This window comes from Schistocerca serialis, chromosome 3, assembly GCF_023864345.2.
Source record: "Schistocerca serialis cubense isolate TAMUIC-IGC-003099 chromosome 3, iqSchSeri2.2, whole genome shotgun sequence".
NCBI lineage: Eukaryota > Metazoa > Arthropoda > Insecta > Orthoptera > Acrididae > Schistocerca > Schistocerca serialis.
In genome coordinates this window covers 1,072,887,854-1,072,900,517 of record NC_064640.1, presented here as the reverse complement: position 1 = coordinate 1,072,900,517, position 12,664 = coordinate 1,072,887,854, and the positions used below count along the sequence as shown (strand labels likewise).

The following is a 12,664-nucleotide window of genomic DNA, read 5'->3' as shown; positions in this document are numbered from 1 at the left end:
GGAAGCTCAGGTCTGGGATCTTACAGAATAAAAATTTGGATACTGTTGTGGACCTACGTGTTTGCAGATTGAGGAGAAGGAATTTTATATGGGTTTGTATGGAAAGCAACAGTAATTATTTCTAAAATGCAAGAATGATGGTTGGACTAACACTCAAGCGAAGAAAATTTAGAAGCTCGTGAAACTTTTGTGTTGAGGTGTTTCAATTTGAGTGAATATGTTAAATTTATGAAACTGTGAATAAAGTCGTAGCACCAAGAGTATTAATTGAAGAATACAGCAAAGCTGAAATTAGTGTTCATGGTGATGTAGCAAAGTTGCAAACTTTGAATGATAATGTTGTAGAAGATAATATTTTGAGGTAATGCTCTAAGCACAGTAGAGGATCCTGTTCTACAGACAAACTGTTTTCTGCTGTAAAAGTCTAATTGTAAGCATTACTCGAACTGGCTAGGGCAAATGAAGTTTCAGTATTAGTTGCTAAAAAGCATTAGGAACCTGGCACTTGCATATATTTCGTGTGGAGAAAAATATCTGTAATAGTTTTTCCAAAGTACAAAAACTTGAAAATTTCAATTTTGTAAACAGTTACAGCTCAATTGGTGGTTGGTTTAGAAACAGTGGCAGACTAGTTTGTGGTAGTGATGCAAACAACATAATATTTACTGTATGCAATTCTGATGTAAAAATGTAAAACTTAAACTCACAATCTCTAGCTCATATCAAATTTTTTTCAAAAATATGTGGCAACTGTCAATAAGGGAAATGTGTGTTTTATCTGTGAAAGACTTTCTTTGAGAAGTCTGATGCTGGGTTTTTCACATGCTGTAACATTCATGTTTTCTGCTGTAATGTGTCTAGTTATTGAGTGTTTCATAAATGTATTTCCCTCAAAACGTGTGTCATTAGTAACAGGAATTATCTTAACTGCATTAATAACCACAGTGGTGACTCCAACAACTGTTAGTTATGTTGAAAACTGTGAGTGTGCATCGCCTTTTTTCTTGTGTTCCGGTTCCGTTCACTACCGACACGGGTCATATTATTCCTTCGCGTTCGGACTCCTCAGTGCCTACAGTGCCTCGTCACTCGTGGATAAGGCAGAAATATACGGCTTCATTTGACGGGTTTCCGATGCCACCGAACCAGCCTCACCCGGCACTATACGGCCGACAACATCTGCTGCCCTGCACGCCTACCACCTCGTGGCGAGTAACCCGCTCACCGGCCTCGTCCCCGTAAAGGACTCGCCACATCACACTGCCGGTCCGTGGCCGAGGTTGGAACGAAACGGCCCGTAAGGTGAGTCCAAAGCGTGCTGCCCCATTCTGCAGTGTTCTCACAATTTGCGATGACGACGACCGGCTCCTCTGCTGCGACGGGTTCCGGTCACACAGTTTCATTTTCGTACGCTCACTCGGCGACGCCAGTCACCTCTGCCGCACCGATACGCCAGCACGCTCACCTCTCCGTGTCAGCACTATCGCCCGCTTCAGCAGTGATGCGGGTCACCTCCGCCGTGTCGGAGGACCGCATCTCCGCACGTCTCGCTTCCCACGTGCACAGATTTTCGGTGATGCTGGTCGCTTTTGCCGCACCGGTCACTTACGCTCTCGCACCTTCCACACCGGCTCCCGCGGCACCGCCCTACGGCACCCGTACTCTGCTCGTGCCCGCTCCAAACGTATCGGCCGACGGCGCCGCAGCAACCCTCCTTACGCACCTCACTCGCACCCGGTCCTGCCGCTACAGACCACAGCATCCTTTTCTCGTCCACACCCGCACCGTCCGCACCTGCTGCCTCCAACTGTGGCGCCGCAGCCCCCTCCGGACCTACTCGGGTCGTCGCTGCTCCCCAGAGCCCAGCCCTCCACTACACCACCCCTGCTCTGCCTGCACCTGCTCCGGTCGTGCCGCCTTCCGATGGCCCCTTTCACCGACGCACACGTTTTGACCGTGCCCACTCTCGATATTAGCAGCCTCCGGCACGCGTCCGACTACGAGCCGGGCCGGGCTCCCGCTGCTTCGGGCACCGTTCCGATAACGGCCGTCCCACCACTCGGTCACGATTTGACACCGCAGGCCGGTACAGCTCCCCTGTCTCAGTGCACGTTGGCTGCTTCCTCGCCCACTCTTAATACTACCACTCTGAGCTTTCCCGAGGTGCAAAAGGACAACCCTAAGATGTGGTTTGCCCTAGTGGACTATATCTCCGATTTCCGTGCTGTATCTGACGTTATCGTGAGCACAATTTACCTTACCAGTCATTGGCACAACCACATCGATCTCATCAGTGATCTGCTGCTTTCATCACCTACAGACTGCAACTGTACATTGTGTAAAAGTTGCCTCATAGAGCACCTCTCCTGTCCTCCTCCGGAGGCCACACACCAGATTATTCACGCCGAACTATTCGGCAAATGAACACCGTCTGAGTTCTGACGGCACCTTCACTCGGAAATCGACAGTTAAGTTAGGACCGACATCACTCTCTGGACCCTTCGGCTCCTCAAACTTTCTCAGGAGGTACAGCCGGAGCTGCTTCCGCGTACCACTGCCGCTACGGAGTCGAGCATCCGTTCCGCTGACCGAGCATTCGCTATTATTCGCCTCTGCCGGTGCACGCCTCGAGCGTCGTCGCCGACTGCGGCGGTGGGGGCAGTGCCGTCCCCGCTACCCCCTTCCTCACGTGCTCACAGTCGCGCACACCCGGGCCAGACCACCACTGCAACACCACTGCCGTCTGTCGGCCTCCGCCCCACACTGCCAGAGTCGACGACCCGACATGCACCACACACGGACGAAGCTGTGCCCGACCAGCCTCCGAGCGCCGACACTGCCTCTCCGTCCCCCCTCCCTACCTGCCCACAGTGTCAGCTTCGTGCGACGTTTCGCCCACCGCTCACAACTGCAGGCCTCTGCGCAGTCACCTAAACACGAACGGCAGTCACGTTTAGGTGCCACGCCACGTCCCGGCTCTACGCCATACGGCGCCTACCGGTCCGGGTCACACGGCGCCCACCTCGGGCACACGCTCACCGTCTCTATGTGGTGACGTAATGTCCGGCCTCCACTTCCTCGTGCACACGGGAGCAGCTGTCGGCGTCACCCTCGCCACTGTCACATCTGATGACCCCTCTCCAGCTTCACTACCTTTTGTCACTGTAAACAGACCACGTATCCCCTCTCACAGGTACGTAAGGTTATCACTCTGTGTTTCCCACAATAAGCTTTTCCCTGGACTTTTTACATCGTAGAAATCGACGAACCTGTCATAAGGTTGAACTTCCTCCGCCACTGTGACCTCTCGCCTTACCTTCGAGGCACTGCAGTCCACCACTCTTCCCGTGCCACAATCTCCTGTGGCGACAGCCTTCTCAGATCTCCGAACTCTCACACGAGTGCTCTCAGATGGCAGCCCTCTGCACGCAAAACTTGAAGCAGATCTCTTTCGACTCGGCGCCGTCCCCGACTGCACATGTACCGGCAAACTTCCGCCGCCTCTCTGCCGATACTGTTTCCCGAGCACGATCTCGACCCCACAGTTGCGACCCGGGCGGACGTGCCGCTCTCTCTGTCCACGGCAACTACACGGACGCCAATACACGAGGCCCGGCAACCGCACCTGCTTCCGTGTGACGTGCGTAGTGATTGCGACATCGTCCTCGCAGCTAGCACGCCGTCACACTCACTGCCCACCGTCGCACCGCATCTCACCCGCGATCTCCCGATGTCAGCTGACACGTCACTCACACTGCCAGTGAACCTACTCCACCTCCCACGTGCCAACATTCCATCTCCCACCAATGTTATATTTCATCTGCTACCGGCGACCTGCAGCTCACACAATCGAGCCCCCCCCCCCCCCCTCCTGCCGTCTCACCTACTGCTTAGTCGCTATCAGCAGTGGCACCTGTCACGAGATAAATACCGCGGAGGGGACTCTGGTTCGACAAGGTTTGGCACCTTAACCCGATCGAGCTACATTGTGCTGAGGACACTGTCAAAGACACGGATATCCTGTGGTCTCAACCATCAACTGGCCCTCACCAATACACCTCGTGTTAAAGAAAGATGGTACATTCCGTATATACGGTGATTACTGAATGCTAAATTTTCGCCGGCCGCTGTGGCCGAGTGGTTCTAGGCACTTCAGTCTGGAACCACACGGCTGCTCCAGTCGCAGGTTCGAATCCTGCCTTGGGCACGGATGTGTGTGATGTCCTTAGGTTAGTTAGGTTTAAGTACTTCTAAGTCTACGGGACTGGTGACCTCAGATGTTAAGTCCCACAGTGATTAGAGCCATTTGAGCTTAATTCACACCACAACCAGGACTACACACAACTCTAGCACAGTGTCCGAGTGTTTACAGTGCTTGACTGCTGTATGGCGTGTCACCGAGTTCCCTGGCACCCACCCGACATACCTAAGACTGCTATCGATACGCCATTTGTGCTCTCTGAATACCAATTCGTGCCTTACACCCTTAAAAATGCTGCACGAACGTAGTAACGTTTTATCGACTCAGTGGTGTTTAACTTTCCTTTTGCCTATGTGTACCTCAGTGATATTCTCGTGTACTCATCATCTATCAGCGACCGTCAGGAGCACCTCGTCAAGTTCGCACGGCATCAGAATTGAACAGCATCGAGATGAATTGTGAAAAGTCGCAGCTTAGTAACACCACTGTCACTTTTCTGGGACACACTGTTTCGTTTGCAGGCATGCGCCCCCCTTCAGATGGGTCAACTCCAATCTTAGCTTGTCTCTCCCAGAAGATTATTCTGCACTGAGATGCCTTCTAGTCAGGGTAAGTTTTTATCGCCGACACCTCCCCCGTGCAGCTTCCGTACAAGATGCTGTCTGCCCGACGTGTTCCTGGCCGATGGATCAAACGACACGATCGACACGTCCAACTGTCTGAGAACCACGCTTTCTGAAGCTGTTACCCTCGCCCGCTCCAAGCTAAATCCACTTACGACCCTCACGGCAGATGCCAGCAACAGGGCGTGGGTGACACTACAGAATCACTCCGATCTGCCTCGAAAAAACTGACAATGTCTCAGTGTAAGTGGTCGGTGTTTGATTGAGAACTTTTACTGGTTCATAAGGTGATCAAATACTTCTGTACGATATTGAAGGGCTTCACCCACTATATTTGTGGTGTCACCGCCAGACACCACACTTGCTAGGTGGTAGCTTAAATCGGCCGCGGTCCATTTAGTACATGTCGGACCCGCGTGTCGCCACTGTGTGATCGCAGACCTAGCGCCACCACAAGGCAGGTCTCGATATACGATAGAGCACTCGCCCCAGTTGTACGGACGACATTGCTAGCGACAATACGGACGAAGCCTTCCTCTCATTTGCCGAGAGTCAGTTAGAATAGCCTTCTGCTAAGTCCATGGCTACGACCTAGCAAGGCGCCAATTGTAACAGTGCATGTATCTTACGAGTCTCATTTGTATAGTCAAGAGAGATGTATCACCAGGAGTGAATAAAGTTAAGTATATTCCAAAGCTACGTATTTTCTTGATAGCAGTCATAACGTATCTTGTTCCAGAATTCACGCCCGTCTGCATTAGATAGCGTGCCTATCGGCCCCCTCAAAATAACACTGTGTCGGCACATCTGTCGACACATCATTTGGCGACGCGGCTTAAAGGAAACGTGTTCTTTCTGATTGCTTACATTTATTTGTGTCATGGCTTCGCCAGATGTACTGTCCGAATTTTATCGCTTGCAGAATCAGCAGACGCAGGCGTTATTGGATGCCCTTGGACAGCTTGTCCAGGGTCAACGTGCACTGCAACACGATGCGGCAGCCGCCGCTTCACCGCTACCGCAGCCACAACTCGCAGTTGCAACGCCTTTTAGGCACTACAACCCGGTGCACGAATCGTGGACAGAATGGTCCCGACAGTTCGCCTTCCGTCTAGCCGCCTACAGAATTCGAGGTAATGAGCGGCAGCCGTTTTTGCTTTCTTGTGTCGGTGTGTCCACCTACCGTGTGATAGTGAAATTGTTTCCCCGACGCGACGTAGCAACTCTGTCCTACGAGGAAATTTTGTCTGCTTTAGATGCCTATTTCAAAGAAAAGGTTAATGTGGTTGCAAAAAGGTATACGTTCTTTCGTACAAAACGTACGGCCGGTCAAACTAATAGGGAGTGGGTAGCAACATTGCAAGGACTTTCTAGGGACTGTGCCTTTGACTGTGACTGTGGCCTTTCTTATTCAGATACAACGGTGCGTGATGCAATTGCACAGAACGTTTCTGATGTTCGCATACGGGAGCAAATTTTGAAACTAGTTAATCCCTCCCTTCAACAAGTGATAGACATATTAGATAGACAAGACACACTTGACTGTGCTCAGGAATCTTTTGAAACTTCGCCAGCCATGTGTAACATTAACCGGCCCGCTGGACGCGTTGCGCGGCCCGGTAACCGGGCCTCGCGCACGTCGACGCAGCTGCCGCCGCGCTCTAAGCCAGGTGTGCCGTGCCAGCACACAAATGCAGTGAAATCATGCCCGCAGTGTGCTACTCGACATTCGCGTGAACATTGCCCGTCACGCCAAGCTATTTGCTTTTTCTGCAATAGGAAAGGACATGTTCAGAGTGTTTGCCAGAAAAAGCTCAGATCAGACGATCACAACCATTCCAGGCCCTTTGCTTCGCGCCGGAATCGAACCAAGGACACTCAGGCTTGTGGACCTTCGCCCATGGACATTCATGTCGTTAATTCCACTTCGTCCAGTGACACTTTCTCTAATAGTGACTGTGTTTGTCCCACAAAAACTGTGCGTCGACGTCGCCGGAAATCACGTCAATTAGCAAGTGATTCTGTACAAGTGTCTGTTCAAATTGCACAAAACAGTCGCTCTTGTCGTCAGCAGGACAATAAACTTTTTGTAGATTTGGACTTTAATGGCAAGGTCATACCATTCCAGCTCGATACCGGAGCTGCAGTTTCATTGCTCAATCACGACACGTACAAACAACTGGGCAAACCTCCGTTGCGTTCCGCAAATGTTAAGCTAACCACATATTCAGGACAGAAAATTCCTGTGTTAGGACAGTGCAGCCTTCTTGCAACATACAAGGGACAAACGAAACTTGTGTCATTTTACGTTCTTCGTTCTTCTACTGCAGTGAACTTGTTTGGTTTAGACTTATTTCAGTTGTTTAACATGTCTATTGTAAATCAGGTCCTATCAGTGAATCAAACTGTGCCTTCAGACAGTGTTTCTCGTCTATGTGACGAATTTGCAGACATTTTTGCACCGGGCTTAGGTTGCGCTAAAAACTATGAAGCACATTTGGAACTGAAAGTCAATGCGCAACCGAAATTTTTCAGAGCGCGCAATGTTCCCCACGCATTGCGTGATGAGGTCGCAAGAACGTTAAACGATCTCGAATCACAAGGTGTAATTGAACGTGTGCAAGCTTCTCTCTGGGCCTCACCCTTAGTAATTTTGCCAAAACCTTCCAAAAAATTGAGACTTTGCGTGGACTTCAAGGCCACAGTGAATCCACAACTAGTGACTGCTACTTTTCCTTTGCCCCGCCCGGAAGATCTTTTTGCTAAACTGTGCCCGGGAAAATATTTTTCAAAGTTGGACCTAGCCAATGCGTACTTGCAAATACCGGTGGACGACGAATCCCAGCGCGTATTGGTGGTTAACACGCATCTTGGATTGTACCGATTCAAAAGACTGCCATTTGGGTGTGCATCCGCCCCTGCATTGTTTCAGCAATATTTACAAACTATTTCTGCGTCGGTCCCTACTGCAGCAAACTATCTGGACGATATAGTGATCTCCGGACAGACAGAAGAAGATCATCTTGCGAACCTACGAACATTATTTCAGGTCTTGCGACAAAATGGTCTTCGCTTGAGGAAGAACAAATGTGTGTTTTTTGCTCGTGACTTACCATACCTGGGACATGTCATTAATGCCCAAGGCATACATCCGAGTCCAGAGCACCTCCGTGCCATACAAGAATTGCCTTCCCCTCAAAATGTGAAGCAGCTACAGAGTGTGTTGGGTAAAATTAACTATTATCATAAATATGTGCGCAATGCCTCTTCCATTTCAGCTCCGCTTCATCGCTTACGCCGTAAAGGTGTTCCGTTCGTCTGGACGACGGAATGCGAACGCGCCTTTCGCCAGTTGAAATCGGCGTTGCTTTCTAATACTTGCCTCACGCCTTTCGATCCCCAGAAACCCCTTTTGTTGATGGTAGATGCATCGGATTTCGGGATCGGTGCTGTGCTTGCGCACAAAGTTGGCTCCCATGATCGCCCTATTGCCTTTGCGTCCAAATTGCTCTCGTCTGCGCAACGAAATTACTCGCAGATAGAGAAAGAAGCTTTGGCTCTCGTGTTTGGTGTTACTAAGTTCCATGATTTCTTGTATGGTCGTCACTTCATCATGGACCACAAACCTTTGACATCGCTTTTTCATCCGACCAAGCCTTTACCTCCACGTACAGCGCAGAAATTCATTCGCTGGTCTATTTTCCTCTCGCAGTACCGCTACGATATCTTGTATTGGTCCACTGCTAAGCACAGAAACGCCGATGCGTTGTCCCGTTTGCCTGTTGCTGAGGATAAAGCATTCGATTCTTCCGAACTTGCTTGCATGTTCATTGATTCGGAAACCGATGAAGAGGTCGAATCGTTTCCGATTGATTTTCGTCGTGTAGCTACAGCCACAGCTGCTGACCCTGTCCTTGCTACGGTTTTGCGTTTTGTTGCTACGCAATGGCCTTTGTCAAAGTCTCGGATCGAGGATCCGTTGGTTCGCAGATTTTTTGCTCACAGGGAGAGACTTTTTGTTCGACGTGGTGTTTTGTTGTTGCGTTCTGATAATGATCAGTCCAGAGTCGTGGTCCCACGTTCGTTACAGTCCTCTGTTTTACGGCTTCTTCACCACGGACATTGGGGTATAGTGCGAACGAAACAACTTGCTCGTCAGCACTGTACTTGGTTCGGAATCGATGCTGCGATTACGCATATGTGTTCTTCTTGCATGGCGTGTGCCGAACAACAATCCGCACCGCCGCGGAAAGTCTTTGCATGGCCAAAAGCCACTTCTCCTTGGCAACGCTTGCACATTGATTTTGCTGGTCCATTCTGGAATGCTCGATGGTTGGTTCTGGTCGATGCCTTCAGTAATTTTCCTTTTGTTGTCCGGATGTCTTCCACGACGTCCTCCGCCACCATCCAAGCGTTGTCTGCTATCTTTTGCATTGAAGGTCTTCCGCAGACTATTGTTTCCGACAATGGCCCACAATTCATGTCCGCAGAATTTCAGTCATTCTGCCAGGCCAATGGTATTCAACATCTGACATCTGCGCCGTTTTCACCTCAGTCAAACGGTGCCGCTGAACGATTGGTCCGGACTTTCAAGTCACAGATGTTGAAGTTGCAAGAGTCGCATTCTCGGGAGGACGCGTTGTTGCTCTTTTTGTCCTCGTATCGCTCTCAGCCCCGAGATGGTCGCTCGCCGGCTGAGTTGCTCCCCGGTCGTCCTCATCGGACCATGATGTCTTTGCTGCATCCGCCGCATCAGGTTCCTGTGCAGCGGCAGACTCCTGCTTTTGCCCCAGGCGACGTTGTATTCTATCGCAACTATCGCGGTTCACGGCGTTGGCTCGCAGGGCGCATTCTTCGCTGCCTCGGCCGCGCGATGTATTTGGTTTTGGGGGCCTCTGGTGAGGTGCGTCGGCATCTCAATCAGCTGCGCCTCTGTCGTCACACGGGTTCTGCCGCTCCCCGTCTGCTTTCAGCGACGGTGCCGTCCGGTCAGCGCCCTGGGGACCCATCTACTGGCTCGCCTCATCCCCAGGTGTTACCGACGATGCCTTCCATTTTGCCCCATGGCGACGCGCCGCCGCCGGTCCTCCCGCCGGCGCCGCCCGCAGTGGACGCTTCGCTGCAGCCGCCACGCGCCTTCCCGGGTCACGCGCCGCCACTCGCTTCCCGTGACCAGCTGTCCTCCACCATGGACCTCTTGCCCGCTCCAGACCACATGACGTCTTCGCGCGTCGGGTGCCCCGACGCAATGGAGGTCGACCCTTCGGCCCCTCCTGTTTCTTTACGGGCGCATACAACGCATGTTGGCGTGCACCCTGGACTAGGTTTTCAGGCGTTTCCTAGCTCCCCTCGGACCGAATGGCCGGGTTCGGGTGGCACAGCCTCGCCTGTTGTTAGGCTCCCCACCTCATCGCATACGTCAACATGGGGTCCTCCCCACGGCGGGCGGAAGCCTTATAACACGACCGTTCGCCGATTTGCGGGGGAGGAATGTGGTGTCACCGCCAGACACCACACTTGCTAGGTGGTAGCTTAAATCGGCCGCGATCCATTTAGTACATGTCGGACCCGCGTGTCGCCACTGTGTGATCGCACACCTAGCGCCACCACAAGGCAGGTCTCGATATACGATAGAGCACTCGCCCCAGTTGTACGGACGACATTGCTAGCGACCATACGGACGAAGCCTTCCTCTCATTTGCCGAGAGACAGTTAGAATAGCCTTCTGCTAAGTCCATGGCTACGACCTAGCAAGGCGCCAATTGTAACAGTGGATGTATCTTACGAGTCGCATTTGTATAGTCAAGAGAGATGTATCACAAGGAGTCATTAAAGTTAAGTATAAAGCAGCTACGTACTTTTCTTGCTACCATTCAATAGTTATCCTGTTCCAGAATTCACGCCCGTCTGCGTTAGATAGCGTGCCTATCGGCCCCCTCAAAATAACACTGTGTCGGCACATCTGTCGACACATCAATATTCACGGACCGTAAACCTCTTATTGACGCCATTTGCAACTCGTCTCAGGATCTCCCTCCCAGTCGGTTTCGCCACCCCAACCTCAATTCCACAGAGGCGTGATACATTCACGAGACAGACAGTGGTGGCGGACTATCTCTCACAGGTCAGTACCGTCTCCGTGCCTACCGACCTCGAAGACCTGGCACGCCGGCAGGCAGCCGACAGATCGATCCGACATCTACGTACCGACCGATCGAGTTCCCTCACTCTCAAAATGTGCCACCTTCCCACAGTGACGACAGCGGCACTCTGCGACACGTCGACGGGCAGGGTCTGACGAGTCATCCGACCGAACTGTGACGTGACGTCTTCAGTGCCTTACACAACTCGTCCGACTCGGGCATAAGAGCAACCACCACACTGGTAACTGAACGTTAAATCTGGCCAGGAGTCAAGAATGACTGCTGCACGTGGGCAAGGGCGTGCACCCCGTGCCGATGTAGTGAGGTCGGCGGGCACGATTCGGCACCTCCACCGTCCTTCACCGGCAGGCCGGGGCACGTCCACGTCGATCTCGTGAGTTCTCTCCCTCTGTCTGAGGGTTTCAAATGCGTACTGTCTGTGACAGATCAGGCCACTCGGTAGGTTGAGGCGGTTCCTCTGGAGGACGTCACAGCAGACTCTATTGCCCACACATTCGTCAATGTGTGAGTCTACCGATTAGGCTGCCTCTTTTCCCTGATGACACACCAGGGCTGCCACTTCAAGTGTAACCTGTATGACCAGCTGTGTGCTCTGTGTGGCGTGTCGGAGATCCACACCGCACCCCGCCACTCGCAGAGCGACAGCCCGGTCGAGTGCCGGCACGGGACAGCTGAGGCTGCACTCGTGTGCCGTGGTGGACTCTAGTCTGAGGAACTTCCCCAGATACTTCTAGGCATACGTGTGGCACTCAAAGAGGGCCCAGACACATCACTTGCAAAAATTCTGTACGGCGAACCACTAATCCTGCCCGCCGAGCCGGCGGATGACGTCCCACCTCCCTCTCGAGGCTCACCGCTTGCCCCGGTCGAGCGCACCCGTGCGCACGTCTCCGACTTCGGACACCGCCACCTAGGATTCACACCACTCCACATGTAAGGACTAGAAAACGTGTCACTCTGTTACGTTACGGGACAATTCTGCACCTGGCATTAAGATACTACGTGTTGCTGCTGCCAGTCTCCTACACACTGCCACAGGACTGTGGACAATCTCTCCACCGTGCTCCGCACATCTGGGATGGGGGTGGGGGGCCTCTGTGGTGACTATTAGTAAGTGAAAAAGGGTTTTATCTGTGAACGATTTTCTGTGAGGAGTCTGTTGCCAGCTTTCTTACGTGCTCTAACGCTCCTCCTTTCTGCTGTTTTGTGTCTAGTTACTCAGTGTTTAATAAATGTATTTCCTACATTACTTAACTGCATTAATATCCACAAATATGTCAAATCAGCACTCTAATAATGCTGTTTACACAAACACTTGTCTGAGTCTAGCAACAATAATCATAATTTTTAGCAGAATACTGTTGAGTGAAGAGCTGTAATCTATGAAAGCAAAACTGTGCCAATTGATTCTCACAAGCTATGTAGCTTCTATGTGACAACAAATGTAAACAGATTAGCAGTAGGGTACAAAAATAAAGTATCACAATTTGTATTAATTAAAAAGCAGAAAAAGCCCACTGACAAAATTACATTTCAGACCAACAACAGTGATCGATAAACAAATTTCTCTCTTACGGGCTTTGAAAATGGTAGGATCGGTGTCATATTGTGATTTCCTAACGCTTTTGTTCTTATTATGCTCTTTGTTTACAATTTGAACTATGTTGTGGAATGAT

General features: G+C 51.3%; 1 protein-coding gene across 1 annotated transcript in view; it reads right to left on the bottom strand.

Annotated features, from left to right (window-relative positions):
* The window catches only part of LOC126471505 (uncharacterized), a 151,192-nt gene that overhangs the window by 66,729 nt on the left and 71,799 nt on the right, over positions 1 to 12,664 (bottom strand). The window lies entirely within an intron of this gene.